The sequence below is a fragment of the Giraffa tippelskirchi genome, chromosome 9 (assembly GCF_054371585.1).
Source record: "Giraffa tippelskirchi isolate mGirTip1 chromosome 9, T2T-mGirTip1v1.2.pri, whole genome shotgun sequence".
In the NCBI taxonomy this organism is placed as follows: domain Eukaryota; kingdom Metazoa; phylum Chordata; class Mammalia; order Artiodactyla; family Giraffidae; genus Giraffa; species Giraffa tippelskirchi.
The window spans coordinates 104,551,588-104,571,665 of record NC_137283.1 but is presented as its reverse complement, the minus strand read 5'-3'; the positions used below and the strand labels follow the sequence as shown (position 1 = coordinate 104,571,665).

Sequence of the window (20,078 nt, the reverse complement as noted above, 5' to 3'; positions counted from 1 at the left end):
CACTCTGCTCTTTCAACTGCATTAAGAGGCTCTTTAGTTCCTCTTTGCTTTCTGCCATTAGAGTGGTATCATCTGCATATCTGAGGTTGCTGATATTTCTCCTATAAATCATGATTCCAGCTTGTGAGTCATCCAGCCAGCATTTTGCATGATGTACTCTGCATATAAGTTAAATAAGCATGGTGAAAATATACAGCCTTGTTGTACTCCTTTCCCAATTTTGAACTAGTCAAATGTTCCATGTCTGGTTCTAACTCTTGCTTCTCTACCTGCATATAGGTTTCTCAGGAGTCATGTAAGGTAGTCCGGTATTCCCATCTCTATAAGAAATTTCTACACTTTGTTGCACTCCACACAGTCAAAGGCCTTAGCATAGTCAATGAGGTGGTAATAGATGTTTTTCTGGAATTCCCTTGCTTTCTCTGACATGTTGGCAATTTGATCTCTGGTTCCTCTGACTTTTCTAAATCCAGTTTGTACATCTGGAAGCTCTTGGTTCCCTAGGTACTGTGGAAGTCTAGCTTGAAAGATTTTGAGCATTACTTTGCTAGCATGGGAAATGAGTGCAATTGTATGGTAGTTTGAACATTCTTTGGCATTGCCTTTCTTGGGTATTGGAATGATAACTGATCTTTTCAAGTCCTGTGGCCATTGCTGAGTTTCCCAAATTTGCTGACATATTGAGTGTACCACTTTAAGAGCATCATCTTTTTGGATTTAAAATAGCTCATCGGGAATTCCATCATCTCCACTGGCTTTGTTTGTAGTGATGCTTCCTAAGGCCCACTTGACTCCACATTCCAGGATGCCTGGCTCTAGGTGAGTGATCACACCATTGTGGTTATCTGGGTCGTTAAGATCTTTTTTATATAGTTCTTCTGTGTATTCTTGCCACTTCTTAATTTCTTATGCTTCTGTTAGGTCTTTGCCATTATCTTTGCATGAAATGTTCTCTTGGTATCTCCAATTTTCTTGAAGACATGTCCAGTCTTTCACATTCTATTGTTTTCTTTGACATAGCGATACATATACTATTATTTTTATGCTGTTTTTGTTTTACTCTTTTTAAATGAAATTTGAGATTATTATCTCATACTGAGGGTATAAATTTAAAAAATTTTATATTCATGGCTATTTTTAGATAGTAACTAACCTGATAACCATAAAGGGAAAAATTTTACTGAGTTAACTATCTTTGGTAAGTATGGTGGCCATAATCAAAGGAAAGTGAATAAGTTTTAGAAACATTATATTCCATTTAAACTGGAATGTTTTCTCAAAAGAAAAACATAAAACTCTCCCAACAGATCATTTAGTTATGGAAAGTACTTCTGACTCTCTCTCTTGTTCTGTGAACTCTCACTCTCTCCATCTCACCCTCATTCCCTATAGTTTGTTTCTTCACTAAATTTCTTATAAGCCCAATATTATGTCTATCTTCTTCCCCTTTCTCCTGGCAGAGATAGACTCTTATCTCAGGTTAACTTTTTCATAAAGACCACCTCCATGTCTTCAGGCAAGTAATTGACTCTCGGTTTGCTCCAAAGCCTATGCAAGACAGCTTGTTCGTTGTGCTCTAAGCCTTCCCTCTTCATCTTCTGTGACTAATTGAAGGCATCAGATTCTGTCTTCTGAGGCTCCCAGTATGCCCTATACTTGGTTTATTCCCTCCAAAGCTTGACTTTGTTTTTCTCTTTCTTCTATCCCAAAGTGTAATAAAACACCTTCAACTATTTTTCTTTCTCTATAAGGTTCTATTTGCTGTTAGGACTTTAGGTATTATAAAAGGCAGTATGCAGCAATAAGCCAGGAAACTAAAATATCTTAGAGGACTACATCTTTCATAAAATGTGGTTTTTTCCAGAATAAACACATCAGATTGATTTGTATAAACAGTAACATTGTAGCATGCTAAGAATAGTTTGAGATTTACAAGCTCATTCTTACTTCGATGCCATAACAAAATTGAAATTATAGGCTTACCTCCTATGAAATTAGTAAAATAAATTCTATAAATTGCTTAAATTAATGTATGTTTTATATATGAATATTAAGAAATATTTTTATTGAAACATAAATCAAAGCTGTTTGGGATGGACAACGTGTTTGAAGATAACAGGGATAAATAAAGATAATTTTATGCACCAAATCAAACACCACTCTTGGCCCAGAGTAAACAATAATGACTACTAGAGACAAAGGCTCTGACAATCCCTCAAAAAGATTATAATCTCATCAGTCTAGAAGACATTTAGAAACGAAAACCTGTTATCGCTAATGAACAAAATCAATGAGAGATGAAAAAAAGAACTGAGGAAAAACGCTCATTTCAGACCGAGCATTCAATACCAGAAAGAACATAGAAGAGGCTGACAGAACCTAAAGCCTCACAGGTCATCTAATCAAAAATCCTATGAGAGACCGTTGGATAAAGGAGGTTAAGTCCTTCGGTTGGGAGAAAACAGAAGCCTGGAGTAGGATAGGGCTAGGGAAAGTGAATATGGGATACAAGAACAGGAAGAAAGTTCTCCTTGGGCCTGGTTTTGAACCCCTTCCCTCTGCATTGCAGCAGCTGAGGACAACCTAGAAGCTCCTAGCAGATGGTCTGAACAGGGTGGCACTCTCTCTATGGCATCACAAATGTTGTCGGGGTTTCTTAGATAGATCTAGAACTCAAGGTAGTCACAGCCCTACAAACACCTCCCCACATATATGAAGCTTTCAAAAGCCTCCAGGAAGAGCAGCCACTCAGGACTAGGCTTTTGTTCTTTGTACTAGGAAAACATTATGAATCATGAAAGATGATATTTGTAATGTGGTGGGGTTCTCCATCCTGGCTGCACATTAGAATCCCCAGGGGTGGTAAGAATTTTTAAATAACTACCAATTACCCAATCAAAAAGTGGGTGGAAGATCTAAAGTCATTTCTCCAAAGAAAACATAAAGATGGCTAATAGGTACATGAAAAAGTGCTCAATATTAATATTTATTAGAGAAGTGCAAATCAAAACTACAGTGAGGTATCACCTCATAGAAGTTAGAATGGCCATCATCAAAAAACCTACAAACAAATACTGGAGAGGGTGTGGAGAAAAGGGAGCCCTCCTACAATGTTGGTGGGAATGTAAACTGATGTAAACACTAGGGAAAACAGTACTGGGACTCCTTTAAAAACTGAAAATAGAGCTACCATATGATCCAGCAATCCTACTCCTGGGCATATATCCAGAGAGAACTATGATTCAAAAAGGTACATGCACCCAAAGTTCATTGTAGCACTATTTACAATAGCCAGGACATGGAAGCAACCTAAATGTCCATCAATGGAAGAATGGCTAAAGATGTGGTACACACATACAATGGAATATTATTCAGTCATAAAAAAGAAACAATGCATTTTGCAGCAACATGGATGGACCTAGAGATTTTCATACTGAGTTAAGTAAGTCAGACAGAGAAAGAAAGATATCATATGGTATCACTAACATATAGAATCTAAAAATAGAGTACAGATGAACTTATCTAAAAACAGAGACATAATTACAGAGGCAGAAAACAAATTTATGTTACCAGGGATAAGAGTAGGGGGGATAAATTGGAAGATTGTGATTGACATATACACACTATACAAAACAGACAACTAAAAAGGATGTACTGTTTAGCGCATGGAACTCTACTCAGTACTCTATAATGGCTTATATAGGAAAAGAATCTTAAAAAAGTTTTCTGTATGTGCATGTGTGTGTATAACTGATTCATTTTGCTGTAGACCTGAAACTAATGCAACACTATAAATCAATTATACACTAATAATAATAATAATAATAAAACCCACCAATTCCCAGATCTCATTCTACACCAATTAAACTGGAATTCCTTAAGGTGACACTGTGCTATTGATACTTCCTAAATACTCCCTAGATGGTAATAATGTGCAGTGAGGGTAGAGAAGCATTGGTCCTAAGACATTCACGGGAAAAACTTGAAACTATTTAAGAAAGATCAGAAAGGGAACAAGAGCCCTGACAGGAAGGAAATATCCAACTAAAGCAGACTAAGTTGGAGAGCATTCTACTTGTGTTGTGTTCTCTTCTCACATTGCCTTGAGTTGCGCTAAGCCAGAAAGCTGCCATTGGGTAGCCTGAGAAAGGTGTCACCTTGCCCACCATAGTAACAAAGTTCAACTCATATTAGCTAGCTGGCCATGGAACTCAGGGCACTAAAAGTCTCACACACAGACACACAGACAAATGTGCACAAGAAAATACAATAGTAATTAGAGCTAATAAATGGGCAAGAGTCAAATATAAGTGGATAAATACAAGCAAAAGATAGAGGTTTTCATATCTGTTTAAAAAGAAGATCCCAAGGTATAATGTTAACAAGCAAAAAAGGGTGTACGCAGAAAGTGTGAAAATCAAAGAATGATCATGTAAATTAAAAATACAGGATAAAAATGCCAGTGTAACATTTTTAACATAAGACCAAATAGAATTTAAAGTGAAAAACATCATAATGGACAAAAAGAATATTTTTAACTGTTTAAAGTCACATCATATCAAGGAAATATAACAACCACTTTTTAAGGGCACTTACTATTGAATCAGAAACTGCACCAGGTCCTCACTTAGCAGTAAAAAAGCTTACTTGTTGCAAGAGTAAAGTGTTTCCTACCCTTGCCCCCACAGAAGAGAACTCCAAGGTATTCAGATCCTTGAGAAAATTCCTGAGAACTCAAGTAACTCAGTTCTCTTTAATCTGATGTGTTGTGCCTTGATGTATAAATCTTTTCCTACTGGGTTGGTATTTCTAACATAATCCCTCCGAATAGTCAGAAAAAAAAAAAAAAAAATGATATTTTACTTAGCGCTTTTCCCAAGTCACCATTCTTTCCTCCAGGCCTAGTGACTTGCACTAAGGCAATACTTTGTAGCTCTTAAGACTTTTCAGTACATAAAAATTATATTCCCCCAGGGCTCCTGAGATTGCACAATGAGAAACAAAAGACATTCCACAATGACTAGGGATCCTAGGAAGTCTGGCAGTATTTGTTTCAGATCCACCAAGAAAAGTTTCCCAGTCTGGGAGCTGCACGTTGGCACCAGGACCCATATGAAATTGATTATTTTTACCAAGGTGAGAATAGTCTTAATAAAAAGAGAGATTAAAAGACAAAACAAAACAAAAAGCCCCAACTGACAAAGTTTAAATTTGATTTCTTTTGGGAATTACTATGCAAAGCACAATTTTATAGTAGGCAAGTATTTCAAGGCTGCTGTAGTTGGCAAGAATTAAAGAAATAGTCATGGAATCAAATTCACATGACATGAAGCTTAATGAAACCTCTAATTGGGTATAAAATTTGAAGTCCAACTTTCAGTGGCTAAAATTACATTTTCTCAACCAATTATAAAAAGACTCCAGCATCCTGATCTGGAAATGGGGTAAGTGCAGAGTAGTTACTGCTTTTTATTTATTTTTTTTTTAAGTACATAGCTCAGTTTTACACAAAATAGAGTTGGTTTTAAAAATACGATTTCAGTTTAGGACATCAAGTATCTGCTTAAGTTCCCTTGGCAGGCCCAAGTGGCATCATAAATTTAATGTACTGAAACTTGAGCTTCTTCATGCAGGAAAGCAAGCCAGGAAATGTCAACTCACCAAAAAAGCATATTATTCTTGGAGGTATAAAATATTTGTTCTGTAGCTACAATCATATTAAAATTTCCTTCAGTTTGAACTGTCAGTGTTCCTAGTGGGACATATGATGAAGCATGTCTATGGTCTTGGCAGACACTGAGTAACCTCCTTTGCAATGTCTTCAGTGTGGATATCAGCATGACTTGGTCCTGTTTTTCTTCACCTTTGATAGGTGTCTGGGGATGAGGTCATGACTACTTTCTCCTCTTGTGAGTCACATACATGAGGCCAAATTTCTAAAGAATAGATCTCTGATTGTGGTTATCAGCAAACTGAGGACATTTGGCCAAAGCTTAGAGATAGAGTAATAAGAAATTCTATTATCATACTATTTAAATACAACTCAAAAATATATTCAGGATGAGTGCCACAAAATTAGTGATTCTGAAAGGTCAGAAAAATGACATTTACATGAAAAAGCAAAAGAAAGGAAGACAGTATACAACAATAAAATGAAGGGTTAGTCTCTGAAATCAGAGGTTTGAAGGAAAGGGTACATTAAAATCTCTTTTAATTCTCTTTCCCACATAGATAAAGAACTTCTGTTTCTCATGTAACATCCAGATAGTCCAACTTTATTCCATTTTGGTGGAATTCAACTTTACCAATTCTTCCACTAAAGGTAAACTGGTCATCCTGCAGTGAATGATGGACTGACTATATGCCAAGTGCACCTTCGTATATGACTTACTGTGTCATGATTGATCTTGAGAAACTGAGGCAGAAGTATCAAGTGGCTCCAAAGAATGCCAAGATGCTGAGATGTGAAGGATTTTTAAGCACACACGAACTTATGTAGCTGACTACTTAGTACTAAGAATAATTCAGGACAACTGTGGTAACTGTTGACCTTGATCGTAAGTAAAAATGCCTACAGTCCTTACTGCAAACATTTCCAAACATGGGGACATCAAGGGACTTGGTTCTGACTCTTGTTAGAGAGTTTATCTCTCTTTCTTCAATTTTCTCTGTTGCATCATGCAATTATAAGATTTATTATCCCAGAAGTAGGATTAGTTTCTCCTAAATTGTCAAGAAAGTCCTAGAAGCACTGAATTACAGATAAAGCACATATCTTAAAGATGATCTACATCAATTCTCTTATATTAAGAAGAAAACACTGAACTCCATAGGTTAAGTGAAAATACTAGCTGACACCCAGGTTTCCTTTATCCCAGTCTGGCACTAAGCCTACAACTAATGAATATACTTGTCGCCACTAGTCAGAAAAGCATAATAGTTATGCTTCTTCAACTCCTAAACTTGGGATATAAGGAGGAAATTTCCAGCAACCCTCATACTTTGCATATTCTCCCCCATTTGCCCCCAGCTGTCAGTTCACAGGTCAATGATCAAATTTTCTTAATCCATCTGTTTGGAGTATACTTTGATATTAGAAATAAAGTATGTTCAAACTCTGAAAGTCACTTTAAAATATGCCCATAATCGTTGGTAAATCTAAAGTAATAAATGAAGGAATTTTGACACTATCCAGCTGGTAGCACCATAGTTGCATAAATGTGTTTGGTTTCTTATTACATCTCTCTAGCTCTAGGAAGAAAAATGCTATCATGTTTCTAGAGTTTGTAGCTATAAAAATAAGAAAATGTTTTATCTGAAGAGTAAAATGAGGTTCAAGGGTAAGAATTATTTAACTCTCAAGAATTACTTACACAAGGACCATTGAGTTTAGCTGAAAAGCACATAACTATCAATTGGAATTCACATAATAATATGAATTATAACAACTTTCATAGGCCTAAATTTATGCAAATAAAATTTACACTAGTAAAAAGTAATAGCAATGAAGGCTTTGAAGAAGTTAGGAAGGTTGCTATACAGGACTCAGATCTAGAAACTGGGTTGCCCATCTTTGTGCTGGCCATGATGAATTGAGTTACTGTTGTTATCATGTCTACCAACCATACTTGGGGCTGACCCACTTCAGCAATCAATTGTATGGCCACAGAGATTTTGGATATGGTGTACCATTTACTAATGTCATCATATAATTTACATATCTGCCATTTTGGATAGGTTGAGATACACAAAAAGATTTAAGAATGGGTGGGTAGAAAGGTTAGCTGCAGTTGCCATAAATAAAACTAATTTAAAAACCATATAATAATAACTAGGGTTGTACAGATGATACCAAAGTGAAGAGGAACTAAAGAGCCTCTTGATGAAAGTGAAAGAGGAGAGTGAAAAATCTGACTTAAAACTCAACATTCAATAAACTAAGATCATAGCATCTGGTCCCATCACTTCATGAAAAGTAGATGGGGAAACAATGGAAACAATGACAGACTTTATTTTCTTGAGTCCAAAATCCTGCAGATGGTGACTGCAGCCATGATATTAAAAGATGCTTGCTCCTTGGAAGAAAAGCTATGACAAGCCTAGACAGCATTTTAAAAAGCAGAGACATCACTTTGCCAAGAAAAGTCCATCTAGTCATAGACTAGTTATGGTCCATGTAGTTATGGTTTTTCCAGTAGTCATTTATGGATGTGAGAGTTGGACCATAAAGAAAGCTTAGTGCTGAAGAATTGATACTTTTGAACTGTGGTGCTGGAGAAGACTCTTGAGAGTCCCTTGAACTGCAAGGAGATCAAACCAGTCCATCCTAAAGGAAATCCACCCTCAATATTCATTGGAAAGACTGATGCTGAAGCTGAAGTTCCAATACTTTGGCCACCTGATGAGAAGAGCTGACTCACTGAAAAAGACCCTAATGCTGGGAAAGATTGAAGGCAGGAGGAAAAGGGGATGACAGAGGATGAGATGGTTGAATGGCATCACCGATTCGATGGACATGAGCTTGAGCAGCAAGCTTCAGGAGTTGATGATGGATAGAAAAACCTGGAGTGTTGCAGCCCATGGTGTCACAAAGACTCAGACATGACTGAAACTCTGAACTGAGCTGAACCATACATCCTGATTTTCCTGAGGTGATTCTATTTTAAGCCCCATATACTGTCTGGTTTGCCATTTGTCCCAGGCAAAACTTGTAGGTTTGGTTATAAATTACTGAGTTCTAGCAATAGCTGAAAATACTTTGGTGCTATTATCTGCCATTAAGTATAAAGACATGTATCATCTCATTTAATCCTCTTAACAACACTATGCAGCATAAATTATATTATACCCATTTAATAGATTAAAAGAGGTTACCTAGTGGCTCAGATGCTAAAGAATCTGCCCACATTGCAGGAGACCCAGGTTCGATTCCTGGGTTGGGAAGATCCCCTGGAGAAAGAAATGGTAACCCTTTCCAATATTCTTGCCTGGAGAACTCTGACAAAGGAGCCTGGCAGGCTACATTCCATAGGGTCACTAAGAGACAGACACAACTGAGCAACTAACACACACACAATAGATGAAAAAACTGAGACTAGAGTTTGTGTGACTATAAATACCATGCAGTGGACTCAGGATTGCTGACTCCATTTCTTATACTCTAACCTCTTAACCACCTCTCTGCAAGTTCACATTTCTAAGGCTTTTTAGAGTTATGCATTTAAATTGTAAATGGTGATAAGTTTCAATATCCAAGCCACAAATTTAGTAAATTGCCTGTTTTTAACTTAAGTGCCAAATGGGATTTGATTGCTGCTTATAAGGGCATGAAGGATTTGAAAAAAAGCAGACAGTTCTTTCATTAAGTCTGAAACATAAAACCCAAAGCCTACCCATAAAACCTTAAGAGATAAGTAGAAATAATGAAAATGCATTTTACAGGGTAAAGACTATATGGATCATCTTGCTGTCAAGGGGTCGATACAGACTGAAATTCAAGCATATTCAGGTAATAACTTTAGAGATGACAGGTTAGGAGAGAGTTATTGGAGTAAGGTAGATACTCAGTTCAGTTCAGTTTTTTAGAGAGGAAACTCCTCAGAACACACTGGAGCCCCATGGCCTAAGGATGAGTTTGACCCAGTGGGTAATTTTTGCCTTTCCTTATGACAGTTGGCCAAAATCTTCTAAACCACAGGACTCCTTTGAAATAGCATTTGCTGCAAATTAAAGAATATATATACATATATATATATTTATTTATTTATTTATATTAACAATGCATCCTGGAATCTGGCAATCTTTTTCCCTTCAGGCAGAAATTTCCACTAACCATCATTGTTAATGGGAGGCCTACAATGGCTATTCTTTATTAAGATTATCTTAAAATGTCTTCTAATTCATTAAGAACTATATTAAAAGCAATTCTATTGGTGCCTATTTTTGCAAAACGTTAATATTTGAAGACTAATGTAGAGTAACTGTGGGTTATTAAGAACATTATAGTGATTTGAACTTTCCATTCTCCAGTCTATTGATTAAGCAATATTCACTGTACATGTGGACAAGATTTCAGTACTACAAGAGGGTTTTGTGTTCTGGTTTTTTTGTGTGTGTTTTTTGAAGTAACATATATGTATACAGATGAATAACTTTTGATAGCGTTAATCCTGAAAATGCTGGTGCTGGTGCTAAGTTGCTTCAGTCGTGTCTGACTCTGTGACCCCATAGATGGCAGCCCACCAGGCTCCCCCACCCCTGGGATTCTCCAGACAAGAACACTGGAGTGGGTTGCCATTTCCTTCTCCAACCCTGAAAATAGAGATTGGTAATATCTTGCTCTACAAAGCTTCAATATCAAGGAGAATTTGACATTTTATTTGAACAATGGATTGCAATATGCATTCCATTATTGAGTATGGTTTGTTCATATCTGTATGACAAATGAGTCACAGAATCACAGCAGGCAGAATGTGTTAAAGATCCTGTTTCTAGAAGGCAAAGGATTGCAGCATAGTATTCAATATGAGTGGCTGAAATTCACTGTTGAAACCACTTAATGTTCCTTTTGGCAGGACGGCTCAGAAAGTGCTTGATGCTATACTGCCATATAGGTGCACTCGCCAGCGAGGTTGGTAAACATGGCAGAGAGATATGAGCTCAATACTTGGTTATATGACCATTTTAAAACTCTATTGAAAACATTTGAATTGAAAGATAAACTTTGAGAAGCTCCAATTAAGGTTTTATAAACATAATCATGTCAATAAAAATATTGCTTTCATGAACTTTTTCGTAATCTATAACTTGAATATAAAATATACGTGGGCTTAGTCATTTTATATTTTATAAACTTTACATCTGAATTTTACTTGAAAAGATTTCTCATTTTTATATCCCAAAATACACACACACCACCACCACACAGATACACACATTCACGTGTGTGTGTGTCTGTGTGTGTGCGTGTATTCCTCATTTTGCACAGTATGGGACTGCAAAAATGAACATATAAACTGAAACTGTGTAAAGTGATCATAACAACAATCAAAAGGGAAAGTTACAATTGTTCTGCGACTTTTGAAAATTTTGTTGGAACATTAAAAATTCTGTTAATGTTAGTTTAAAACATTAATACATTTTAATGTAAAATTGTTATATATTTATACTGTAATTTCAACCACTTGAATTAAGGAGAATTACAGTGTTTTATTTTACATTAAAAAAACCTATCAAGTGGTTGTTTGAACAGCGCTTGCCTTCTTCTTGTCATATAACGGGATATGGAGCTACCGTTTTTTTCCTAAGTCTGGGAGAACCATCATGCTTCTTCCCAACTTTGAATATGTGTCTGACATTTTATCCTTTGTGATTTCAGTGTTGTGAAATAACTGCAGGAGTTGCTTTCATGTGAAGTGTTTTGCCTGCATTGTTCCTCTGGACAGTCTTTATCCTTTTTGTCATAACCACTTTCTTTATTTATATAAAGTTCCCCTTTGCTAAGTTCTGGCTCCCACGTATACTGTCTCCAACTAGGGTCATGTCAACATGCCCAGGTCAGCCATGTCTTTACACATCCATTTTTGTCCAATTGATATTTTACTTGCAGCATTATCATTCATCATCTGTTTGCTGCACTTTGATTCCTCTTCTGAATGTCCATTTTTTTAAAACGTCACATGGGTTTTATCACTGGGAGACAAGGAAGTAACTGAACTGTACCTTTTGCTGTCTATGGGTGAACCAAATTAACAGATACGCAGTGACCAATCACTGACAGGCTTAGAAAGAAGTGATGTGATTGGTCCCTCATCTAAAGGAATCTGTTATGTATGTAGCGATTTGTGCACTGAGAGCCAGCTTCCAAGTTCACACTCAATAAGTACTCACAGCTAATAATATGAGAAACCTGTATGCAGGTCAGGAAGCAACAGTTAGAATTGGACATGGAACAACAGACTGGTTTCAAATAGAAAAAGGAGTACGTCAAGGCTGTATATTGTCACCCTGCTTATTTAACTTATATGCAGAGTACATCATGAGAAACGCTGGGCTCGAAGAAACGCAAGCTGGAATCAAGATTGCCGGGAGAAATATCAATCACCTAAGATATGCAGATGACACCACCCTTATGGCAGAAAGTGAAGAAGAACTAAAGAGCCTCTTGATGAAAGTGAAAGAGCAGAGTGAAAAAGTTGGCTTAAAGCTTAACGTTCAGAAAACTAAGATCATGGCATCTGGATCCATCACTTCATGGGAAATAGATGGGGAAATAGTGGAAACAGTGTCAGACTTTATTTTTTTGGGTTCCAAAATCACTGCAGATGGTGATTGCAGCCATGAAATTAAAAGATGCTTACTCCTTGGAAGGAAGGCTATGGCCAACCTAGATAGCATATTTAAAAGCAGACATTACTTTGCCAACAAAAGTCCGTCTAGTCAAGGCTATGGTTTTTCCAGTAGTCATGTATGGTGTGAGAGTTGGATGGTGAAGAAAGATGAGCGCCGCCGAATTGATGCTTTTGAACTGTGGTGCTGGAGAAGACTCTTGAGAGTCCCTTGGACTGCAAGGAGATCCAATCAATCCATCCTAAAGGAGATCAGTCCTGGTTGTTCATTGGAAGGAGTGATGTTGAAGCTGAAACTCCAATACTTTGGCCACCTCATGCGAAATGTTGACTCATTGGAAAAGACCCTAATGCTGATTGGGGGCAGGAGGAGAAGGGGACAACAGAGGATGAGATGGTTGGATGGCATCCCTAACTCGATGTACATGCGTTTGGGTAAACTCTGGGAGTTGGTGATGGACAGGGAGGCCTGGCATGCTGCGATTCATGGGGTTGCAAAGAGTCGGACATGACTGAGTGACTGAAATGAACTGAACTGAACTGAAATGGCACTCCACTCCAGTACTCTTCCCTGGAAAATCCCATGGACGGAGGAGCCTGGTAGGCTACAGTCCATAGGGTCGCTAAGAGTCGGATACGACTGAGCAGCTTTACTTTCACTTTTCCCTTTCATGCACTGGAGAAGGAAATGGCAACCCACTCCAGAATTCTTGCCTGGAGAATCCCAGGGACGGCGGAGCCTGGTGGGCTGCCGTCTATGGGGTTGCACAGAGTTGGACACGACTGAAGCGATTTAGCAGCAGCAGCAACTCACAGCTAATACATTAATGGTTGAAATTTGAAGTGTTATTGGTAGATGAGACTTACTAAATCATGGCAACAGATATTTGTGCCTATCAGAACTGTGCAAAGGAATGCTTGTAAATTCCTTTTTCCATCATTATACCTTGAGTCATGCTCTGATGGCAAACATTTAAATATAATAAAAGCTGAAGCAAATGAATTTTGACTAGGGTAGATATAAATGGATCTTGCTTGGGACACACATAAAGCATCCGATGTTCAACCAATGTGGTTGCTGGAGAAGCCAGGTAGAAATGTACTCTGCTGACATATTATCTGAAGGCTCTGGAGAAATTAAAAGCCAACCATACATAACAGAGACATAGCCATAAAAAAGCAGGCAGAGTGGCATGGTGAATGTGCCTAGGTCATCAAAATCTGTCCTTGGTCTGTTCACAGGCTCACAAATCTTGATTAGGGAAGGAAACTCTTCAATGGAATTGTTTGACATAAGAATTAATGTGAAAGTAACATATAAAATAGATCGCAGTGTATGAGAAGATCTGTGTTAAGAGGCTACATTATTTCTTATTTTCATAGGGCCCAGAAGTACTCCTGGGAAAGAGTTATTGAGATAAAGATAGTGGCAATAGAGATTATTACAAAGGTGCAGGGGCTCGACCTTGTCCCTAGGAGATATATATATATATATATGTGTATATATATATATATACACACACACAAAATGCATTGTATATATATGATGTAATGAACACAAAAAATAGATTTTATCTTTTCATTTCTTCATGAATATTTAAAATATTTAGATGTATTTAAATTATTTTGTTATCTTCATTTTGGTGAGAAAGTTCTTAGAGGCAACAAATCAAAGATTTCCCACCTTCCCACATAACCGTTTTGGAAAATTGGGGTATAATGTGCACATTTTTAGTTTTTCTTAGTCTGTTTATCATCAGTGATCATATGTTCCTAATATTCTAAGCCTCACAAATGCCATAGTACCTCTTGCATTTGTCTTGATATGTGTGTTTGCCAACTTTTGTCTGTGAGGGAAAGCTTTTATCTGGCATAAGTGTGCAAATCCAGAAAACGTATGACATAAGCTGAGCCAGGGAGAAAAAAGGATTTAAGAAGGAGAGTAAATACTTGGTAATATTAGAACAATATTACAAATAGAGGATTATTAATGCTCTTGTTACCACAATCTGGTTTGCCCGACAGCCATACTATATTCTTTTATAAATCAGGCATAAAAACATTATGCATGGTTATCTTTCTCACCCAGAGGTACTAGTTTAATGCAACCTATAGTAGATTATAGGGGTCTCTCTGCGGTTTGCTGGAGTAGACAAGGTTTCTCTGCCAGCACAAACAATGAAATGGAATCAGCATGCTAAAGAAGGAGAAATCTGAGGTCCAGTTCAGATTCTGCCTTTCACTCAGCCCTAGTATCTCAAAAGAGTAAGAGAACCACACTAAGTCTTAGATTCCTTGGTTATAATTTAGGATAAGAAAAATTTTTGAGTCAGAGTTTTTATCAGCAAAGTAAAGGAAGGAATACATTCTTACTGCATAAACTTATAAAGCATTATATAAACACAAAACTTTATTGCTATTATTTTCTATAAAACATCACTCTGTTTTTTGGTGAGGAGGGCCTGTGCTGTAAGGCATGAGGGATCTTAGCTCTCAGTCAGGTATCAAACCTGAGTCCCCTGTATTGGCAGAGCAGAATCTTAACCACTGGACCATGAAGGAAGTCCCCCAAACACCACTCTTTATATTAGCAATGTAATGTATAAGAACCTTCACATTTATCAAACCCTTTCATATACTTTTTGCTAGTAGAGGTAAAAAAAAGGAGTAGGATCAGCAGAGAAAAAAATAGAGTATTATAAAGGATTTGGGTTAAGAGCTAATACTATCTCACATTAAGTTCTTGAGAAGTGATGGACAACATAAAGACTGTGGAGCAATATGTGGCTGGCTGAGCTTCAATACTCGTATTTTTTTCTAAATCAAATATTAAAATACTGCTGCCAGTTCCTACACTAACATACCAAATACCAAGGGTGAGTGGTTCCAATGCAGAGCACAATTATACATTGACATGCCATAAAGTGGGCAATAAAGTTTTTTTTTTTTTAATGTGTTGTTTTTCAGCATGCTTGAATATAGCAAATTTTATATTGAAGGAAAATGCAGCCAATAAACATTTTGTCCTCCTAGAAATTTCTGAGAAAGAAGAACAAAATTTTAATGTATTCTTTTTAATGCAAACTATACCACAGCAAGAAAAAGCATGCTACTGGTACAGGAACAGACACATAAAATCAGGGAAAAATAAGAATGCCCAGAAGCAACACTGAAGAATTGATGCTTTCAAACTGTGGTACTGGAGAAGACTCTTGAGAGTCCCTTGGACTGCAAGGAGATCAAACCAGTCAATATTAAAGGTAATCAACCCTATGTATTCATTGGAAGGATTGATGCTGAAGCTGAAGCTCCAATACTTTGGCCACCTGATATAAAGACCCAACTCATTGGAATAGACCCTGATGCTGGGAAAGATTTAGAGCAGGAGAAGAAGGGGCTGACAGAGGATGAGATGGTTGGATGGCATCACTGACTCAATAGACATGAGTTTGAGCAAACTCCAGGAGATAGTGAAGGACAGAGAAGCCTGGTGTGCTGCAGTCCATGGGGTTGCAAAGTGTCAGATACAACTTAGTGACTGAACAACAAGAGGGTAGTGTTATGTGATAGCAGTGACATCAGGGATCAGTGAGAGAATAAGTAGATCATTTTTAATTGATTGAGTTTGTACTACCGGCTCTCTGATAGGAAAAACTAAAATGCAAATCAATCCCTCTTTCAAATAACATAGAAGAATAAAGTCCAGATTAAATATCTAAATGGAAAGGTAAAACTATAAGCTAAATAGTAAAATGATGAGAATATATTTGTGATCTTGGGATGGAAATTTCTTCAGTAAAATGCAGAAACACAAACCAAAGGCATAAAAAATAGTATAACAGCTATATCAAAATTAGAAGTTTCTATTCAATGATGAATACAACAGATAAATCTTCTAAAGGGGAACCCACTGGAGGCCTAAACCAGAAACATGAATAATATACCTAACATTACAAGGAATTCTCATTAGTTATCAAGGAAAGTATAGGAAACACAACAGAAAAATGGTCCAAATATATGTATAGGCATATATCACAAAAGGAGATCCTATGTAGCTTTGATGTAAAATAATATGATCAACTGATAGTGTGATCAGAGAAATGTCTGTGGGGTTCTGCTTTTCTCCATAAAAACTAGTAAGTTTTTTTATATGCTCAATAATACTAAGTTTAATAAAAAATACATGGGGAAATAAAAACCTTAATAAATTACTCTGTTTTGACAAGTGCAACCTTTCTGAAAAATTACACAACAACCTATTCCTTCTGACCTAGCAATCCCACTTCTTAGTGTGTCCACAGGGACTCTCTCTCACAGGGCCATGAATATGACTCATATCCATGGAGAACATGGATATGACTGTTAATCATGGTAATTTGTGGGGGGTGGGAACCTCATATTGTAGAAGCATAGAACAGTACACTACGTGGCGATCAAAATCACTCAAGTCATTGTGCATGAATGCATGTATGTGTGTGCATGTGTTATAGATCAGGATGAATAGGTTCTAGAGATGATTTTACGTAGAAAAATGTGAGAAAGAAAACAAGAATATAACACAGTATCACTTTTCTAAAATAACATACTGTAATCACATATAGTATCCCCATACTGAAGTCAGATATTAAACACATTAGATTGGGTTCCTATTGGTAACAGAGGCTGGAAGGAGGGGCTAGAGTGGAAAATCGATAACCTCAGAAAAAACAGACCAATGATTCTAGTTTGTCATGAACTGAGGACTATAATTACCTACATGATATAGAAATGAGATTCATAAGACAAAAAGCAAAACAAAGTGTACTTAAATGAATTAAAGATATTCGATTTAATTTTTATTATATTTTCAAATTCCCTTAAGATTATCATGAACATATCCAAAAGAGAAAGTTCATTAATATTGACAAGTATAAAAAGCAGCAGGAATAGCAAAATGAGAAGTAATGAGATATTAGTGTTTGATCTGATATTCAATAATATAGAAAAATATTTGAAGAGAGTACACAATGACAGGCATGTCTGAAATGGTATGAAGGAATCCAGTGCTTAGTGTTAGGAAAACACTTGCAGAAAATGTTAAAACACAAGCAGACATCACGTAGAATTTGACTTCTGCTTTGACCTTGCACACGTTCCCTAATATAGATAGATGGAGAATTCCCATCACATTAATATTTTTAAATTGGTTAAACCTCAAAATTTCATGGTAGGGATGATATCTATATAGACAGGTAATTTTTCTGACCTTCCTAATCAAATTCTGATTTTATATAAATCTTTATTGTCTCTAGTCAGGAATTATTAACCATTTTTTTTCCTTTTGGTTGGATGGACTTCTTTGTAGTTTGTGAAGCCCTAGACTGACTCCTCAGAATAATTTTCCTCAAAACCCAATATTCATTTGTTAAATATTATTAATAGGTTTTGCTATCATTTGTGACTCTCAGTAGGAAGACAGTGGTGGTTGTTGTTTAGTTGCTAAGTCGTGTCCTACTCTTTGCGAGCCCCAGGGCTGCAGCATGCCAGGATTCCCTGTCCTTCACTATCTCCCAGCATTTGCTCACATTCATGTCCATTGAGTTGGACAGTGGTAGGTACTAGCTATTTATAGACAAATACAGGTTTGGTGAATGATTTTCCATAGCAGCAGCTCCTTCTGCCCAAGAGTAGCAGGGACTACCCTTGTTGCCTAGCAACACCACTTCATCACAGACAACCTGATACTCCACTGAATTGGAAGAGTCAGTAGTTGAAAATGGGAAGAATAGTAGTAGTTACTTGTCTAGACTGAGGTTTGCCTGGTTTTCTACAACTTGTCAAAATACTGACCTTGGGTGCTTTTTCTTGTTTATAACTGCATTAACATAGTAGAAGTAGGATATCAGTAAACTCCATTGTTTCAATGCTATTTATTCATAGGCAGTAATGATCTCAGGCAGCCTGAGGCAATTGCTTGGAGTACTTGAGTCTATATAGGTACAGGCAAAAGTCAAGAATAAAGCTTTGAAAAGTGTTTCAAGGAGTCAAAGTTCAAATTTCCTCTTCTATCATAAAATTTAATTATATTTTGAAGCAATGTGGTCACCAATAGTTGAGACACATTTCCTTTTCTTTGTTCTTCCTTTATAACAGATGCCGTTTTGCACCCTGCTGTTTCTCCAGTCTCTCACTTAGTTGGTCATCTTTAAGCCATCCATAAAGTAAGAGGCAAAAAAAAGGAGGGAAATGAGTAATTATACTTTCTTGGAACTCTTCTTTCATCTGTTTCTGCATCTTCTTTTTTCACAATTAGCAAGCGAAAAGACAGATCAGTAAATCTTAAGAAATGTAGGAATGATGTTGATACAGGATAGCATATTGTCTTCTAGGTTCTCAAAGATCCACTTGAATCCACAGGCCCACTCTATGTTCATGGTGATATTTCATGCTCATTACAAATATTCCATTGTTGCACACTTAAAAATCTGTCCTTTCAGTGTTCTTGGAAGTCTACCTCCCATATCCATATCTTCCCTTTCAATCCCACTTTTTAAATTATTTTCTTACATCAGAATCACTTTATTGAATTCAAAGGGTTTTTAAATTTTTTTCCTCTATTTTCAAATTCCTTTTTAGTCTCACTATTCTAAATGAGCATATAAGATTTATAAAACCACACTGCAGTGTGTTTTCTTAGTGTAGTTTGAAAGGTGTCTCTGGATATCCTAGTATCCTAAAGTGCAGCTACATTTTTTATATCACGCAATACAAATGTTAGACTTATTAAACTAGATGTGTGATTTGATCCATGATTTTATGATTCTGTCATAATAAGCCATGCAATGCCAAGTCTTAAGAACACTACTAATCCACAATTATGCATGTTAATAACTGAAAGAAAGTACATGACCCTACAGAGTATGGGTGTTCTTTTAAAGCTACATGGTTGTCTTACCACCAAGCTTAATAGATCAACTTGCAGTTATTTTAAATCTAGCCACAAAACCCTGTTGGTTGTTATCTTTTGGGTACTGAGTCTCTCTCTGTCTCACATGCACATGCACGCACATACACACACACACACACACACACACATCCACATCCCACTAAGAACAATATAGACATATCCCACCACTAACAATGGTTTTCTTTATTCTCATGTTCTATTTACTACTTTTGCTTTAAAAATCTTCAATACTTCCCAATATTTGCTTCCTAATGAGTTCCTGAAATATTTAGGAATAAAAGTTTAGCATTCTTTTTCTCCCCGTCTTTACATTTCTGCTTGCCATTTTTCTATTACTTTAGTTTTACATTTTAATTTTGTGTATTCATAAATTTTTGTGATTTATTTTTGAAAGACTGTAGCCAGGGTGAAAAATCATTAATTTTTCCCCTCAAAATCATGATAACCAGCTCTTTGAAACAATGTTCTTGTCATGTGAGTTCTCCATTCTATTTTAAAATGCAAGTCTTTCCTTAGTTTATTGAAAAGATTTCAATGTTGAGCCTGTTACCACCTAAGTATTTTTCTAAGAGCATTTTTAGCAAAATGCACTCAGCGAGAATAATTAATTATAGCATGTTCTAAATATTCTTAGAAATTTTATTATTTGATCCTGTCAAGATATATGTATCTGCTGCTCATACTTTTAAAAAATAGACTAAAAAGTCATTGTACTGCAAACTCTAGTATTGTCTGAGGATTTGTAATGGCTATTTTAGATAGGTGTCAATTTAGTTATGAATGTA

The 20,078-nt window shown here is 36.5% G+C and overlaps 2 long non-coding RNA genes across 2 annotated transcripts in view; one reads left to right on the top strand and one right to left on the bottom strand.

The window, feature by feature from the left end:
• Positions 1-20,078, bottom strand: part of LOC145521261 (uncharacterized) — a 266,504-nt gene that overhangs the window by 124,053 nt on the left and 122,373 nt on the right. The gene's annotated exons all lie outside the window — the stretch shown is intronic.
• LOC145521259 (uncharacterized) lies at positions 748-18,600 on the top strand. The gene is made up of 3 exons (XR_014065274.1): positions 748-819; positions 6,323-6,557; positions 18,480-18,600. It is a non-coding gene; the product is annotated as an uncharacterized LOC145521259 (long non-coding RNA).